The sequence below is a fragment of the Nothobranchius furzeri genome, chromosome 11, assembly GCF_043380555.1.
Source record: "Nothobranchius furzeri strain GRZ-AD chromosome 11, NfurGRZ-RIMD1, whole genome shotgun sequence".
Taxonomy (NCBI): Eukaryota; Metazoa; Chordata; class Actinopteri; order Cyprinodontiformes; family Nothobranchiidae; genus Nothobranchius; species Nothobranchius furzeri.
The window spans coordinates 43,298,145-43,317,415 of record NC_091751.1 but is presented as its reverse complement, the minus strand read 5'-3'; the positions used below and the strand labels follow the sequence as shown (position 1 = coordinate 43,317,415).

General features: G+C 41.0%; 1 protein-coding gene across 7 annotated transcripts in view; it reads left to right on the top strand.

Moving 5' to 3' along the window:
• ptprma (protein tyrosine phosphatase receptor type Ma) overlaps positions 1-19,271 on the top strand; it is a 244,746-nt gene that overhangs the window by 30,120 nt on the left and 195,355 nt on the right. The window lies entirely within an intron of this gene.

Genomic DNA, 19,271 nt, shown 5'->3' with positions numbered 1-19,271 from the left:
ACTGCGGGAGCGAGGATTGACACGATAACATAACCTACCAGCTCCCTGAGCCACCAGGCAGCTCGACCACACAGCTTAATCCCCTCCCTCCTCGCTCGATCCTCTGTCAAAACAAGGCTTTTTTGTTAGCCACGAGGGGAGTCGCGTCCCTCTCAGTCCCTGCCAACGGAAGTGCTGTTACTGCCTGCCAATGCCTCAGGACAAAAAAAGAATACCCAATATGCATATTATTCTAATACTAGCCGTCAGTGCTTTGAATTACTTGTCTTGATAGCATAATGAATGTGGTGCCTTGTAGGTTTCTACATAAAGCTGTTTTGCCATGTTCATGAATAATTCATAGCATCCCGGAGGCAATAAATCAACCAGGCAAGAACCAAGAAAATTAGCTTCCAATTACTGTTTATTTATGGCAATGGTGAGCTTTACTGTTCATCTTGATGTCAGAATATACAGGCAAAGTTTTGGTGACCTTGCAGACGTTGGTAGAACAAATGAGCAGGAAGAAGATGAGCAAAAGAGAGTGACTGTTGTGTGAATCAGTCGATCTCCCCCTCCTCTTGGTTCCGCTGTCCCCTTTCCTGTCCTCACATGGGTTATTGGACTCCTGGACTCCTGTCTCAGCCAGCCTCCAGACATAGAGCATCCGTCAGCCTCTCAAAGCAGATTGATTTCATCTCATGACACATGATGCGTAAGGGACTTTGTTGACTGAAGGGATGTGATGTGAAGATTTGATGCTGCCACCAGTGAGCTAAACCTCTGTCTCCTTGGAGCGCGCGCACACACACACACACACACACACACACACACACACACACACACACAAGTGCGTGCGGTTGCCTCCACTCTCCTCCGCCCCACGTCTCCTCCACTGCCTCCCCTCCGGGCTCTTCCATGCCCAGCATCTTGGCGGCCTTCCGGATACATTGGTAGTCGTTGGCTGTCGGTGGAACGATGTGACACGTCGCTCTGATTCGCAGGGTCTGTTGTTGAAAGTGATCGTTCCTGCCAAGGAGAAACCTTTGCCATGGAAAAATGGACACTGAGCAGCATGTGAACAGAGATAAAAAGAGAATAAATCAAGTTTGGCTCCACGGCACCAGAGCCCTTAGAGCTGCATAATGATTTTTAGGGACAGACATAAAAAGTTATATTTTACTGGTTTCACAGCATGTGAAAAAATTCCGGAACACTTAAAAAATGTGAAGAGCTGAAAACTGTTTCTCAAGGTCAGTCGTCGTCGACGATATCTCCAGCTGATACAATGAAAGACGGGCTTGCGTGTAGGATGGGTTTTAATACGAATCAGACAAGCTGTCGACAGCAGGATAAAGGGAGAAAAAACCTGCCAGAGATTCACGAGGATAACTCGATGGCATCTGCGTTCTGCTTTTCTTCCCTTTGTGAAGCTTTGATTGAGAGGGAATGTGCTGCTGTGGACGTCTCGAAGAAAGCGCCTTTCACGAGCCCCAAATATGAAGTTTCAGAGTCACAATGAGCCAGACATTGTGTTGAGAAGATAAGGGGGGGCCAGGTGACAATGTTTCAGCTTCCTCTTACGGCTTGGAGATGTTCTGTTCGTGGCTTGGTGGTAATTTTTACAATAATGGGTTGAAAGGAAGTGAAGCTAATTGAAAGAAGCAGCAGGAAGTGTTCTTTCCTGTACGTACCTAACGTTGGTCGTTAGCTCTCCAGCTAACGGAACACAGAATACTCTCCATCAGAATTCCCACTGTGGGTTAGCTTTTGGACCTCATTAAACCTGCTAATTATCGCTTTTCTTCATTCTCCTCCTTTTTCTAAACACCAATGATAAAACTGTGAAGTTTTAGTTTTTAAACCATGAAACACAGTTTCGCGTTGTTAATTAGTCTTTACGCTCATCAGGGATGGTATTTTATAATTCATAATATTCTGTCATTGGATAATAATTGTAATTATTCTATTTTTATCCCTCCAGTCTCTATCAAAATGACAACTTTAATAGAGTGACTTAATGCCAACAGTGTACAAAACAATAAAATGCAACATGCTAAATAAGGTGGAGAACCAGAACCAACTCATCGATTAGCTGAGTATCAGGATGCACAGAAATGGTAAAAAATAACTAACTTATTTATAAAAATCCCATGTACTGTAAATTATTTTACATAAATTTAACAATCATTTATTTTAAATAGCTAGGATAATTTTTATTACAGTGTAACTGAAATGTGCAAAGTAAACACAACTGAATAATTACGTTACATTATTATTATATTATATATTTGCAGAGATCATAGGTAAAAACTACACATTGAGTCTTTTAAGCTAAAATGTTTTACTTTTTAATTACACATTTCCTTTGTACACATTAATGCGATCAGGCTCGGAGTGTGCAACATCTAAAAAGGTCCGGGTATAAACAGTTTGTTCTTAATCTTCCAATAAAGGTGTGGTGTCAGTGCATTTGCAGTGTTTTCTAGTGTAAATCAATGCCTTATGAGTCATTTGAAAAATAAATAAGCTATGAAGCTCCTGTTCTGAGATGCAGAAGTTTGCTGGTGCAGCGGTAGGCTGAAAACAACAAGATTATCCATTATTATTAATGATATATACACACCTTGCTTCTGATTGGCTAACAGAACACATTCAGCCATGTTGCAAAGTGACTATCACCAAGACACTCTCCGCTCTCTCTCCTCGCTGCAAGAGTAGTTTCAAAAGCCCTTCTGTGGGCGAGCATGAGTCAAGATCGAATCACTGTGGATGCAAATTCGCAGTGTGACATCACAGTGTGAATATTTTCAAATCCTAGCACTTCACCGTATATTTTCTCTTTGAAGCTAACACAGGAGATGGATGTAGAAGATGGTTTTCATGTTCAGCCTGCATAAAAAAACTCAGAGTGACCGATTATAATCAGAAATTTTCAGTCGACCACACCCTTGAAAGAAGTGGGACAATTCTATGATTTCTCTTCTTTAGCAGATCATTAAAATCCTACACCCTTTATATCGCCCACCCCTATTTTATTCATATTAAAATCCACATTATAGATCAGTGGTTCCCAAACTTATTTAGCCACGCACCACCTTCTATGTCCCGACCATGTCGACGCACCCCCCAGCCCCCACATCAGGGCATGGCTATATATATATATATATATATATATATATATATATATATATATATATATATATATATATATATATATATATATATCAGACGTCAAGCTAAACAGACAGGGTTAAAAAAAATATGATCGACCTTTTCCCCATCACTTTCATTTTTTAAATAGTAATTAATAAGCATTCGATACCATTACAATTTCCTTTGATTTAATTTTAAATAGATAGTTAGAGTGCCCAGGTAGCACATCAACAATGCAATTTAACGGTTTTCTTAAAGTAGAAATGTTTAACCTGTGCAGCCAGAGCGCTCTCCTTCCTTCTGCTCTGCGTAAACCTGAGCTGATCACCTACTTGTGCGTAATCAAATGTCTATAGGGGGAAATATGGAAAAGCCATGAGGTTCACTTTTGCCTCAGACGTACTTTTTGCTGTTTTATTGTGTGGCTGAATATGCGATCCGCTGCCACGCCGACTGGAATAACAAATGCTGCAGTAACAGGCGTTGTTGTCAGGTTCGGAGTCACTGGCTGGAGCAGACCCGACTTTAATACGTCATCCCAAAATAGAAGCTAATATCTTAATTTGACCTTGAATGAAAAATGTTATTATAAAACCTCTTAAAAGTTTTTATCACGAAGGAGGCAGCGCTCATCTCTGCCTTCAGACGGCGCGCCGGAGTTTGCGCAGCGTGCGCGCTTATTGAATCTGTGTGAGTGTGTGTGTGTGTGCACGTGCGCGGCACAGCTCCACGAGCCGCTCCAGTCACCGCGTCTCGTTATTGGCGCTATTTAAAACAATGTTGTAAAATTACTTCTGCCCAGCCCAGATGTGCTCACTTGTGCACCCGTGAGCCGTGGTTCCGCTGGAACGCATCTGACCTCTGACAGACGCACTCTGAACTTCAGATCTTCAGCGCGCTGTTAATAGCCTGAATGGGAATCATTTCTTGATTTATTTAGTTACATCCACAATGTTCTGTGTGTGAGGTTTACAATGTCAGAACACCTGCATGAGACAGGTGTTAATTACAATCTGCCAGAATGACTCGCCACCTTCAGATTCCTCCAACAGCGTTAAAAATGATCAAATACGGAGCATATCGGCGTGCGCAGGCCAGAGTGCTGAAGCTCGGCGCATTGTTATTATGAAGTTAGGGCACATGTGGAGGACACACACACACATGTGCGCGCGCGCAAAAATATACTTGTTTTCAATTACATTTATTGTGCCCACTTACTTTTTCTTTGGCCCGCCCACAAATGAGTTTCTGGCTACACTAATGGTGACATATGACAGACTTTTCTGAGCTCCGCAGCCATTACACTTTTCACCTCGCGCACCCCCTGGCGGCAGCTCGCGCACCACACTTTGGGAATCCCTGACATCGTTCCCAGTTTGCGACACATTGTGAGAAGCATCTAATGAACTTGGCAGCACCATATAGTTGTTAATCTAAGCAGATCTCACAGTAACATCTGCTGAAGGCTTCGAGACAACCGTCAGAAGTTGTTTGAATCAGAAAGAGCTGACGGACGTGTCACACAGACGGGACTTTTTCAGCTACAGCTCAACCAGATTAGATTTCATTTGTTAGATTTTTTTTTACATCTGTAGGTACATTTGCAGATGATCACTGTCAACAAACCATTGGCTCATAGTCCGGTTACTCCTTCCAACAAGATGACGTTACAGCATCAGCACCACCAGCAAACAGTGTTTCTGTTTAAAACAGCTACACTTAAACTTTTACCCCTTTTTAGCTGTTCCCTGTCAGATCTGGTCTCTCAGTCATGTAATGGAAAACTTCTTGACTTATTTCAGTGTCCCCTTGTCATCTCTCATGCTACGGGGATGATGAGATTCTGTTATGAGTCATAAATTACTGCGCTATCATGTCTTCTCTTGAAATTTGAGGCAAGACAGCTCTTGTCACAAGCTATTGTGGGTTATTCCATCAGGCTGATGTCTGAGAGCCGGTGTTGTGTTCTCAGCCAGTAATTAGCCACAGCCCCACAACCTCGATAACGCAATTACATGTGTGGCTGTAATAATGAATGAACTGCAGGTTAATGAAATGTATGTGTGAAACTGAAGATGCCTCCTGAAAAGTTTCACACATCTAATTCATTAAATGCTATTAAATTCAATGTCTACTGTTCTGCTTCCCACTGTCATCAATAGGAAATGAAGCTAAATCTCAAAATGGAGCATTCTGTTGGTTTTATGCATAAACCGGATTAGAATTTTCTTCATTCAGGTTTTCTGTTTAACCAACAGATGCTTTCTAGGTGCTAATTTCTCATTTAGGAGATTTGAAAAGTTTTCAACTTCTCCAAGTTTGTTTTTAGCGATATGATTGCTATGGAGTACCCATATGGTTCATCCAAGCAGCAGAATGTTAAAAGCTTTGAGTCTTTTCACTTCACATAACTCTTTTAAGCACAAAATCGGAGTAGTTTTAATTGCCGGAGAGGTAAATTTAGAGTTTGTTTCCTCGTAGTGTCAGGTCAGCACTACAGATGGTCGTAGTGTCGGTTTTCCACTTAAACATCTGGTATCGGGGTAATAAGCACGACAGCTCCGCTGGTGGACCACGTTTTGCTTAATGGCGCCACCTTCTTTCTCACATTCATTCCTCCATATGGAACAAAGCTGCTCAAGGTTAAGTTATGTTGAAGTGGTGGGAAACGACTTGCTGGATTTAAAGGCAACATAGGTGTAAATGTAATCCGTTCTGTAGGAGTATAAAAGCACCTCTCCAGCCACATACCCATCATCCCTGCCTGGGACCATCTGTAGCTTGTGTACCTTTTGTTCTTGCTCCGAGTGTGTAGCTGGATCGGCGTAAGAAGCAGACACACTGAGACTGCAAATCAAATCAAAACTAAACAATAGCAGTGATCACTGATGGATAAGGAAGATAAAAACATCATTTTATTTCAAATCTGTTGTCCAAACAGCTTGTGCTTCTCGTGAATTATTGCTATTATTATTTGTGTTACAGATTTTAGATCAATGGAAGGGAACAAAACAACTTTTAGGTGACTCACTCCTAATGTTGTTTTTGTGATGTTTCCTGTAATAAAGGCACCAACAGAACAGGTTTAGAGGATCTGACGGCGTGTGGCTTTTGTGAGCTCTGATCTACATGTTGCAGCATCACAGTAAAATGATCCTCTGTGTGCTGCAATGTGACGCCAGACAAGGAAGTGAAGCAGCGCCCTGAAGTGACGAGTCAGGTTGGAGGAAAGGCTGACTAGGTCAGCTCACTGAATACGTTTCCATCTTCAGGAAGACCTTGTTTAGATTCTGTCTTTTTATCTGAAGACGTTCTTGGATGAACTTTTTGTTGCAAATTAAATCTTTTTTTAATCAAACCCAAGTTTAATCTGAGACAAACGTTCAGCCTCCAGTCCCCAAGTTAAAATGTAAATTGAATGTTGCTAAAAGGTCAATTGCTCCTACTTCCTATGATGTTTTAATGCTGGAGTGATGTATCTGGACGAATACTGATGAATGACTGTGGAAAATATGGACAAACCCTCCGTGCCGTCGGTTTCTGAAGAGCTGAACTGAAACCCAGAGGGCGGTTCTCACCACCACCATCTTGGACGCATCACATGTCTCATCACTCCCGTAAAATGTGGAGCTGAGAGCGAGGCTGTGAGGGTGGAGGCAAATGATTTACACTAGGGGTGCACGATATGTCGGCATCAATATCGGTATTGTGCAATGTTGTCGTTTTTTAACATATTGGTATCGGTCGGATAAGTAAAACTGGGCCGATATTGTCAAACAACACATTTTTTTCCATCCAGTTGCCATTTGTGTATTGGTTTCAGAAGGGGAGGGGATTATTGTTTTGTCATATGACAGTGATGGTAATCCTCTCAGAAGCATAAATGTGTGTGTTGGGATTATAATTTAATAAGATATTATATTCATACACATAATTCGGGCAATATCATAGATATCACAATACAGGGGAGATGATACAATAGCTTGTAATACTAAATAAGACGATATTTATTTATTTTTTTTGACTGAACTTAGAAAAACTCCAACTCAGACATTAACCATTAATTCGTTTGGATTTCTGAAGACCTTCTCATGACTCGACATTTCATGACCCCACTGTGGGGTCTGGACCTGCAGCTTAAATCTCAGTCACACAGCAGGACATGTGGATATTACCTCCACACAGAACATACTCCCTCATTTTCTGGATAAAAATTTCAATAGTATCCTGAAGGAACGGTTATCTTCACCTGCAGTCTACTCGGACAAACTCTTCCTTTAAATATGTTACCAGCCACCCTTCAAATGTGACCTTTTTATTTTTACATCTTTCTCACTAACTCTATCGAATCTTCTCTATGGAAGTAGACTTCCATTCATCCGTTGTTTTCTAATAATTCAGGGTCGGGTCGTGGAGCAGCAGCCTAAGCAGGGAGGCCCAGACTTCCCTCTGCCCACCTGGACCAGCACCTTGGGGGCAATCCCAAGCCATTCCCTGGCCAGCTGAGAAACATAGCCCCTCCAGCGTGTCCTGGGTCTTTCTTTGGGTCTTCTTCTATTTGGACGTGCCCAGAAAATGTAACCATGGAGGCGTCCAGGAGGCATCTTAACTAGATGCCTGAGCTCCTCTCAATGTCATTGCATTGAAATTAGTCCATGAGTGACTCAATGGAAATCCATCAAATAAATAATTTCCTGCATATCTCAGAACCATCAATCCAACCTCGATTGAACCTTAAGTTTGAAATGTTCCCTCAATGGAAAACGGTTAATTCTCTATGAAAAGAGTTCCTTTGCTTTGTCACCATTGGCGAGAAATTTTAATTATTTTTTATTAAATGTGTTATCGTGTCTCATCTTCTTCTTCTCCTTGTTATTTAGCTTTTTCTCCCGTGACAGGCCTAGCAGCACTTGTATTTTGCCCCTCTTGATTTCCTTGACATTTCTGAGACCATGTCAAAATAGCCTGAACATGGCACAGAGGGCTGCAGTGTCGGGGTGTGAAACAGCCTTTGGCAGCTCTTCTTATTTCTATGATTGATTCGGCTCCTCCGGCCAACCCAATATAGTTCCAAAGGCCCGTGGGATGGTCAGGGTAGAGCAGGCGACTCAAAGTGATGTCTGACGGGATGAGACGGCTTTCTTAAACCACGTATTGATCATCACGACCTCTGTGCTCAGTCAGATGACAATATTTCTTTTGAGGGACCCAATTGACAGAAGTGACTGATTTTATTTCTGATGAACCTCCAGCAATCTCCAGTAGAAGCAGAACTTTTATTTTTCTTCACTGTTTGTTTTGCTGTAGAAAATAACCATGCATTAACCGAATTCCTTTTAATTTCATGTGACATTCCAATCCGTGAGACGACAAACGTCTTTTCATGCAACTTTGACTGTGGAGATCTAATACAACTGCAGCAGTGTATAATTACTGCTGCATGCTGCAAATGTGAAACGGAGTCCCATGGTGTTGTTGATGACTTTTCATCTGAAATCACACTACTTTAGACCATTTTCAGGTCTCCACGGTATATTCCTCTCACACTTATCCATTCCTTCATTTCTGGCTTGTTAAGAGGAGGCTGTAATTAGGATGAATTAACTGATTTAAAAAAATAGGAAAAATGTACAAAATGCAAGTATATTTCTGGAACAGACAGTGTCATTCACAAACATTTCATATATATTCAATCCAAAACATGTTGGTGCTCTCTTAAATCATTTGATATATATTTATGTTTTGTTTTGTTTCGCTATTTCTTTCTTTCTTTCTTTCTTTCTTGCTTGCTTGCTTTCTTTCTTGCTTGCTTTCTTTCTTGCTTTCTTTCTTTCTTGCTTTCTTTCTTTCTTGCTTGCTTGCTTTCTTTCTTGCTTTCTTTCTTTCTTTCTTTCTTTCTTTCTTGCTTTCTTTCTTGCTTTCTTTCTTTCTTTCGTTCTTGCTTTCTTGCTTTCTTTCTTTCTTTCTTTCTTTCTTTCTTTCTTTCTTTCTTTCTTTCTTTCTTTCTTTCTTTCTTTCTTTCTTTCTTTCTTTCTTTCTTTCTTTCTTTCTTTCTTGCTTTCTTGCTTTCTTTCTTTCTTTCTTTCTTTCTTGCTTTCTTGCTTTCTTTCTTTCTTGCTTGCTTGCTTTCTTTCTTTCTTTCTTACAAAAAGGGTGCCCTGTCAAGAGATGGGCCAGATTTGTCTGATTAATAATCCTCATGGGCAAAAATTATTTTCATGTCAAAAAATGTTGTTTGTAATCCTCAAAACAGGTCTAAATAGGTGTCTCTGTAAAAATCTGCATGAAAGCATGACTGAAAGTGTTGATCTACATCAATAGCGTGCAACTGTTTTAGGACACAAATTTTGTTGCATTGCAACCAAAATGTTTTCATCATCACTGAAAACCCATTTTTAAAATCTAATAATCGTTCACTCTGGGTTCTTCATTAAGGCTGAACATGAAAATAGTCTCCTACGCCTATCTGCTGCATTAGCTTCTGACAGAAAATAGACGGTGGAAATATTTGAAAACGCTGACAGATTTACGTCACACTGTCACTTAACATTCATGGACTTGCCCATCTTTGGTCACAACGAGTAAGGGGGTTTTTGGTTTAGTGTCCAGGAAACAGCAGAGAACGTTTCAGCTAATAGAAACTAACCATTAGCATTAAAACTTTCACACACAGCAAAACTCCTCCTGACTTGTGTTATTCATGGAGATAAATATCCATGTTGCAGAGTAGAGTCAGTGGTAGAGTCGCGTTGCTGTCATCCAATCAGACGTGAGATGTCCAAATATCAGGAAATAAGACTTCAAAACCTGCCATCTGAAGCTCAGCTGTGAGTGTTTTTTGCCCCCTGAGTACGACTTGAAAGACATTCATTCCTGCCAGAGACCACTGCAAATGTTTTGATTTAAATGACTGTTCCACATCTTCAACCTATTTTTCAGTCATTCTGGTCACTTTTGTTAGTTCTCACTCTTTTGTTTATTTGAATACGACTGAAAAGGACAAACAAAATCTGTTCCTGCATTTTGAGATTCATTGAGAAAAAACAGGAAAAGTCTGAGTTCTTTAACATGAAATTTGGAGGAGAAAAAGTTATTTGTGTCAAAACTTGGAGCATTGAATGCAAGTCAGTCTTCGGCTTCCTATTCGTGAAAGTTTAGCTTTCAAGTTACATTTCTTTTCATTTGATTGCCATTATTAAAATAGTGCTGTTTGCCTCATGCCCATCGTCGTGGCTGCAGACCTTTTCTTTGCAAAGGGGATTATTTTCTAAATTCAGACTCATTGTAGAGTTTAAATAATCTCATGAATGCGTTTGCGCCCCAGTCAGACAGCGTTGAAGCTGCTGTATACTCTTTATGAGCTGATCTTGTAAGGTCTTTGTTGATTTGCTGAGCTTGTTGAGGTTGGTCTGTTTAACTGAAGCGGCCTTTACACTGCTCTAGCTTTACTTTAAACTTTACATTAACTGTACTCACTTGGCTTCTTTTCACTATCCACCTTCCATTGTAAATCCCCCACCCCCCACCCCCCCACCCCCCCCCACCCCACTCAGAAAGTGCTCTCGCTGTGACTTTATACTGACCTGTCATCCTGGTAATGAAACCTGCAGCGCAACAAGAGATCAGAGAGGCACTCGGCCTGAGAAAGCCCACTTTTTTGTGCTCCAGATTAATACCTGCAATCATTCACCTGGATGGGAGGTCGTAATATTCTCCTTTAGGGGAGTGGAGAGAAGGGGAGCCTAAAGGTCCCCTAGAGGAACACCCTGCAGGATCTCCAGCTCCATTAAAAACATTAAAGGTTCCTCTGTGACGTGTGGGATTCTGATGGAACGCTTAAATCAGGAAATGGGTCACAAGCAGACCTTCAATAATTAGATTTAAAAATTAATAACATTAATGGGCGAGGGAATTCCGTTGTATCCCTGATTTATTCATGCCACTTGACTGTCTGAACTGATAACAAATCAGCTGAAAAGTTTCATTTGTTATGCATTATTATGTTGCTCTGGAGAGAGGTGACCTGTGCATGCATTATCGTCAAATTACCTTTAGATTAACTTTAAACAGCTGTCTTCTGCTGGTTTGTTACGCTTCACTCTTTAATAATGTAGAATTTAAAGACCAAGTTCACTCGTTTTCTCAACACATTTGCAGTAGTCTCCAAATTAGTTCATCTGTGGGGAAAACAGCTCTGGTGCGCCTGTTTCAGGAAATGGAGCAGAGATGTGCAGAAGATGTCAGGATTTGGAGTCTGATTTCCTGAAATTCTGACATCTCACCTCTGATTGGCTAAAAGCAACGTGACTACCACAGACTCAGTCAGCTCTGCAACGTTGATGTTTTATCTCCACAAATAACACAAGCCTGATGGAGTTCTGCCATAGGGTGGAGTTTCTAATGCTAATGATTAGCTTCTACTAGCTGAGACGTGCTCTGCTAAATAAACAGCTTTGTCCTCGTCATGAGTAAGATGGGTGAGTTCGTGAATGCTAATTATCAGAGTGACATAGATCTGAGTGGCTTTTCTAATCTGAGAGCTTCTCTGTCTTTTTTCTATCAGCGGCTAATACAGGAAACAGAAGGTTATTTTCACATGTAGCCTGCATGTGTTTTGAGCTCAGTGACCAATCATATTTCAAAAATAACAAGTAAAACTGGTTGCTGAGTTTGGTTGGTCCTTAAATCTGCTTCAAAATAAGCGATTTACACAAAGTCCATTTGAACGTGTTCTATACATTTTTTTCTGCAACAGAGAGCAAAAAACATTTATGATTTTGGAGACATTCCCCATTTTTCTAACAGTTGAGTAGATCACCTCAAGTCTGATGGATGTAAATAAGCAACTCCATCCAGCCATCTTTAATGCAAATCTACTCAAACTAACGATTACAACATTCATCTCAACCTAAGTTCACTTATTAATGCATTACATCCATTTCTTTAATTCTTACAAAACCATTGTGGCGTTGCCAAGCAACCGGCCCAGACTCCAGGAAATCTCTGTTGGAAAGGCTGCTTCAGCAGGAACACAAAGAAGCATCTCCACTAAGATGATTAACTATTCCTTTTAAAGGAATGGGCATTGCGAATGACTTAAATGAAAATACACTAAAAGAAAAGGCATATTAAATCCATTCCCTTTGTTTGTGTTATCGCTGGCATCGATTTAATTAAATATTACTTCAAAATAGGTCTTAATGTGGAACTAAATGAAGATGTTATGGTGATGTTTCTTACTATAAGAATGTTTGCAGTAAACCAACCAAGCAAGACTTTATCTTGATGCACAGCATGATTTAAAACAAGCTGCAGAGTGGTTTATCCCTGACTGGTTTAAGGCAGAGGAACCTCTAAAACGTACTAGGTAGGGGCCGAGAGGACCAGTGTTGGACACAGCTGCATTAATTCCTTATGTGAAGGTTCTTCAAACAGTCTTGTTAAAGAGAAATTAAAAGGGTCAAATTATTGGTCTGTAGTTAGAAAATCTAACACAGTCTGCTGAACTCACTGAAGTTGGCTCAAAATCTTCTATCCGTCCATCCATTTTCATCCGCTTATCCAGAGTCGGGTTGCGGGGGCAGTAGACTAATGGGCTCGACACACGGGAGGCGACATCGCCTCTCCTCCATCCATTTTCAATGAGACATGGGCGACAAAGAGATAATTGCGGTTCTCTCTCCTAACAAGCAAAACGCGAAAAACGTGCGTGTGAAATTTTGCGCTCGTGCATGTGTCGTGCACAGGCAACCCAGTGACGCGATCCCAGAAAGTTGAAATATTTTCAACTTTTCATCGCTGTCGCTCGGACGAGGCCAACGTGTCCTGGGTCTACCTTTAGGCCTCCTCCCGGTTGAAAACCTCACCAGGGTGGCGTCCAGGAGGCATCCTGACCAGATGCCAGAGCCACCTCAACTGTCACTCAAACTGTCACTCAGCCACTCCAAACTTTCTAATGTTCTAAAATAACCTTTTGTCCCATCCTTTAGAACATTATCAGTCAATGCAAAATCACTTGGAAATCAGTTTCTTAGGTCTGTACTGTTTTTGAAAACATAAAAAATGTTCTTATGAAAAAAAAGATTATAGAGTCAGAGAAAAGCGTTGCCTGATGAGTCCACCCTGTTTCTTAAAAATAAAACATCAGGCTGACATTATGATAAAAAAGGGAAATTTCTTACTTAAAGCCAGCAAAACCGAGGTGTGATGGTAGTAACATGGTTTTGGGTTTAGGCAACGTGAACCCCTAAAACAAATACCAGCAAAAATACTAATCAAGAAATTCCTTCTATTATTTATGTTTTTGTTGTTTTATCTGATTGCATGCTCTAAGCTGGAATTGCACAGGGTCATTTAAAGCAGTCCTAGAATTTAGAACCACGTTTCCATTGTTGTTGTTAACAATAGACAGCTCAGGTGTCAAATTTACCAAAAGATCTGCGCTGTTTCTGACCTGCTTTCCTATGAAGATGAGTAATTTTGTAATGGCCACGGAGAAACAGTTCATGAGCTAAACTGGTTTAACACATCATGAGCTTAGAACGCCTTCTCCAGGTCAGGGACGAGGTCCTGACTTTAGTGCAGGAGTTTAGGCATCTCAGGGTTTTGTTCACGAGTGATGGACGGATGATTCAGGAGGTCGATCGGCGGATTGGGGCTGTGTCTGCAGTAACGCGGACATTGTACCGGTCTGTTGTCTCAATTTACGTTATCTAAGTTCAAACCCTCACCTGTAGTCACGAGCTTTGGGTAGTTACAGAAAGAATGAGATCACGGATACAAGCGGCCCTTAGAGATAGGGTGAGAAGGTCAGTCCCCCAGGAGGGTCTTGGAGTAGATCCGCTGCTCCTCCACATTAACAGGAGCCAGTTGAGGTGACTCAGGCATCTTGTTAGAATGCCTCCTGGATGCCTTCCTAGGGAGGTTTTCTGGGCACGTCCAACCAGGAGGACACCTAAAGAAAGACACAGGGCTTGCTGGAGGGACTGTCTCTTGGCTGGCCAGGGAAAGCCTTAGGATTGCCCCAGGGCAGCCGGCCCAAGTGGCTTGGGAGATGGAAGTCTGGGCTTCTCTGCTTAGGCTGTTGCCCCCGCAACCCGACCTAAGATAAGAGGAGGAAAATGGATGGACGGATAAACTTGAAGAACCACCCTTAAAATTTCATCTCAACTCATTTCAACATCAGTAATATATAAACGTTAGTCGCGGTAATAGCACGAGCTACTGCTAATGATAGTCAGAGCAACTGCTAACAGTCTTGTTGGATGACAGGAAAACAACAAAGGAGAATGTTTTGCATTGCAGGATATACAGGAAATATCCAGAATGTAAATGAAGGTCCAGTCCCAGCCTGAAGCCTGGTCCAACAGAGTAGCTACAACTGCACACTTCCTTGTCCACGCCACCTCTATCCTGGCCCACCGTAGGGTGCCTAAGTGTAAGCCTAAGGATTTGAGACTCGATAAACTGACATCTTACAAAACTCCTATTTGACTAATCCTGTGACAAATTATCTCCAAGTGTTTAAATAACTCAACGTCATGGCTTGAGACCTCCACAGAAATAAAATTAATGCAAAAAAGAGGTGAAACTGAAACCGTCTGGAATCAAGCTGATACTAAATGGCTTTAATGCCATGTGTGTTAAAACTGTGATTAGACTGTCGCCTTGCAGGAACAAAACGTGATGCATTTCCACGAAGAATACACATAATTTACCTATAAATCTTGACTAATGTGGTTGTGATGATGTTTGACTCGGAGCTTCCCTAATTAGAAAAATCCTTTATGTCAATATAACTGTGATAATGGGCGGCACTTATTTGACTTTGAGGAAATTAACTGTGATGTAATTTAGAGCAGTAGCTTTAGGCTAATAAGACAAAATCATGCAGAAGATAATATTTTCATCCTGATCACATGATGCATGCTGTTGGTGGTCTGCACTGCTCTAATTATCCAGGATGTTTTCAATTGTCATAGCTGTAAGAAGTGAGAAGTTCACAACTGTAAAACGTTGCTGTTCACACCTGTTCTGAGATCAACACAGATCTGCCTTCAGAAGCTCCTGTTGCTAGGAACAAGAACTCGGCACAAGCAGCAAATTTGAAAACTGTCCTCGAACGCCTCCTGCTTTCAGCGCCGGTTCCAGGAGGATTAAGCCGGGCCGTAACACTTCTCTTTCAGGGAGCTGACGTATGAGGCTTCAGCTGAGAGACAAAGAGCCTGAATTTGTTTGAAGAGTGCAGGTGAAGACCAGGAGACGCCGCTTTAAAAGGGCTCCCACTGGGACTGAAATCTCTTGAGCCACACCTGTCAGGGGAGAGCTCAGGTCCTCATGACACGGGCCTTCCACCTGTGCGCTGTCATTCCCGATCAGGTGTCCCGAGCTCAGCACGACGAGAGATTAGCTGCGTTGCACTTACGATTGTCGACTCATCCTGAGAGAAAAGCAAAATAATATTTTCTTAATTTGATCAGACCGGCTGTGACCTAGATTTTCCCTCCTTCGGAAGAGGAATTGATCCAACATTTCTTCTTATTTTCATTTTTTAATTAGCTTTAGCAACATCCAGATACTTTGACATTTAACCTTGAATCATTTCCTCCTCTGTGCATCAAACCGACATTTGGTCCATTTAGAAAAACCAACAACGCGTGTTCATGTTCTTGTTTGTTCTGTGATCAAACATAATTATGCTCTTCTCTAGAGGAAATCTCTCTTTGGGCTGATTTCTGGCATTGTTACTTGCATGTTCAACAAATTACACTCTGGAAAACTAAAAGAGGGAAGAAGTTCAGTTTATAGAAAGTCATCCACTGAGGTAGGAGTTGTTTTTAGCATTGAGCTCCTGTCTGTGTGTGGATGTACTTTTCACAGGAAACTCTGAGATTTCTTGTCTTTCATGGTTCGGAGCTGTGGCAAACATCTCATCTTAACTTGTTCAAATTTGAAATTGGCCAGGAAGAACTTTTAACTACTAGTCTTGATACGTGGAGTAGGCTTGGCGGGGTTTTTATCTATTAAAATCCTGATTATTCTTCATGATTACGTTGAGGAGCACTGCATTTATTTCTCCTCTTGAGCCGGAAACATTCTGGGAATGATGCAGCATAGCTCATTAGTAAAATGCATAACACTACACAGGGGACACAAAACTCCGTAATATGATCATTTAACCAAAGCTTATATTTGACCGGATATCACCAATAGGTTTTGTCTTGCAGGAACAACATTTTCATGGTTTTTTTTTATATCGTAAAGCCACGTCGTTCAGACCTTTTTCATGCAGTGCACAACATAAAATAAATACATTTGTAAAATTATAAAAATGAACAAATAAACTTGGAAATAATGAGCTAGTCTATTTGAGAGGCATAGGTAAATTGCTAAATTTGATGGGTAGATTTTTTTTATCTTGATCTGAAAATACAATTTTTGCAGTCTGCCTTGAGACACGTCTTTTAACTCTCTGGGTTAGATGTTATTGATCTTTTACGTGATTTTATTCTGTTTTTACATGTTGGCCTTAATTGTCATGGGTGATTTTATCAGTAAAAAGTTGTTACTGTGCAGCACTTTGGTGGCATGTCTCATGCCTGTAAAGGGCTCTATAAATAAAGATGCTGATGATGATGATGATGCTGCTGCTGCTGATGATGATGATGAGGAGGAGGATGAGCAGGATGGCACGTAATGATGTAGCATTTAGTTAAAATTTGAGTCTTAACTGAAAAGTGATAGTAAAAAACACAAGAATTTGTTGATTAGAGATTAATGCATACATTTGTTATAAAAATAGTTTACAGTTGTTTTTCCACAACCAGGCTAAAGGCCACTGGTCATGTTCTGCTGTAGCCACCACACTCCCCCTGAGCCTGAGATCAGTGTACTCAGTGGTCTCCTTCAAAAAGCAGCTGAAAACGTTGGTGTGACCTTCATCACCACCCTCTCCGTATCCCTTTTTACCAGTTCTGTTATTCCTGAGATCCACTGATGACCTCTTTCTTATTCATTTTTCTTTTTCCCTTTCCTCACATTTTTAATCACAATTTTTCCCATTTTTATGATACTTTTTAATCATTTTCATTTTTGTTCTTGTGAAGTGCCTTGTGATTTCTGTCTTCAGAGGCACTATATAAAAGACCATTTCTTCTTCGCTTTTATTTAGATAAACTTTAAAAATTGTTTGGGTTAAGCCGTGCGTCAGCATAATTACACTTAAAAATTCTGAATAAAGGTCACTAACCTGCATGTGTTCACATTGTCAAATGATGTTGCAAGCTGCACAAAGTCACTCTAAGGGCTGAAAATGGCCTGCAGGCACCACAAGCATCCCTTATGTAAAACTTGTAAGGCCCAGAGTTCACATTTTAAGGGGTGTAACATAGATCTGCATCAGTCAGGAAACCATAATCACCTGTTTTCACTCAACATGGACTTGTAGAAAACATGATCTGGACTCCTTTAGAATAAGATATTTATCAAATAAATATTTTAGCATTGCCCTGCGATGGACTGGCAATCTGTCCAGGGTGCACTAGCCCTTCTCCCCCGTGACCCTGCGAGGATAAGCGGGTAAAGAAAATGGATATTTTAGCAATGAATGATGATCAAATAGTGTGGCCATAAAAGCAAGGAAGAGCTTAAACATTGATCTCTATAAACATATTGCTGGACTCTGCATGACAGAACAATTAGCGGTCATAATTAACAATTATTTATTACGGTATGTTTTGCCCTCATTCTGCCATGTTTTATTTGCACTGCTTTTCAAAATACAACCACAAGACAAATGCAATTTTGATGCATCAAAGTTTAATTACATTTGATTTTTGTGCTTTGTGTTATTTTGGAAACTAAATACAACTGGGGTACAAATGTGATGCATTTTGCAGCTCTAATGTGAACCACCACAGAGGAATTACGCCTTTTTGCAGCACAAGTTTCACAGAAATCAGACTCAGACAGCAGAATGTTTTTTTTTTGGGGGGGGGGGGGGGGGTATTTTTTTTAGACATTTGACAAATAAAGCATGTAACCCTGCATCTTCTCATCTGCTGCTTTAACTTCTCCAACAGACAAACAGTCATTTTATTAAAGCGCCTCTTATGTTCAGACATCATATCATTCCTGGGGGCTTACCGAACGCCAGGAAATGGGAGCCAAACAAGCCTATTCCTCTCTGTCAGGCATTAAGCTGAATAGGAAACAGCATCATTTTCTCTTTCTGGAGGGAAGACGCACCGAGACAGACAAACTGTAGCTCTTTCTGTTTGCAGAACTCTGAATGAGGAGCAGCAGGAGTGGAAGCCATTGTTAACTAGTCTTGTTGCTGTTGAGTGAGAGTCAGGATGCAGCAAAAGCCGTAAGCCGTTTTAACTAAACACTCAGGAAAGCTTAAATTCCCCCTAAAGATTCAGCCGAGCACTGATTAAAAAATAATAATTAACAAAACCAGTTTGAGGCTATCGCTGTGAGATACTTTCACACAGGCAGACCTGACACGCTCATTTTTATTACTTAGGGGAAAATGACAATAAGGACCCTCTGCGTCTCTGAGTTAGAATCCATATTCATCTTAATTGGTGCCTGGCAGGTTGTACGGAATGGAGATGGATTTGAAGTCATTTACTGGAAGTTCTTGACAGGCGCAGTGGAAGAGAACGCCGAGCCCTGCGCTGGCACACGCGGCTCGAAAATCATCTGTCAAAATTTAGCATATCTGAGGAGAAGGCTGCCTGTCATCTCCGATGTACATCTAACCATGCACATGGGCATGTTTGATCAGGAGCTATGCTGCACCCCGGATGTAACGCACATTCATCAAGTTGATGTTTGGTTGACAAGACAAATAATTAAAAAAAACCTGGAAAGGCAACACCATTTTTATAATGAGAGGATTTTGAGCTAAACAGAGTCCCGAATAAGTTTAGTGAAATGATTTATTTCTGCACCGAATTCTGAAAGTAAATACTCATGACCTTTTTTTAAACTTTACCATGCAATGCCGCCTTTTTGTCCTCATTTAGCTTTGTCACGCTTGATGTGGTTAGTCGGTTTTGCTTTGCGAAACACTGCTGACAAGCACGGGGCTCAGCCAAGGAGATTATCAGTGGAAATCTTCACTCCAACTT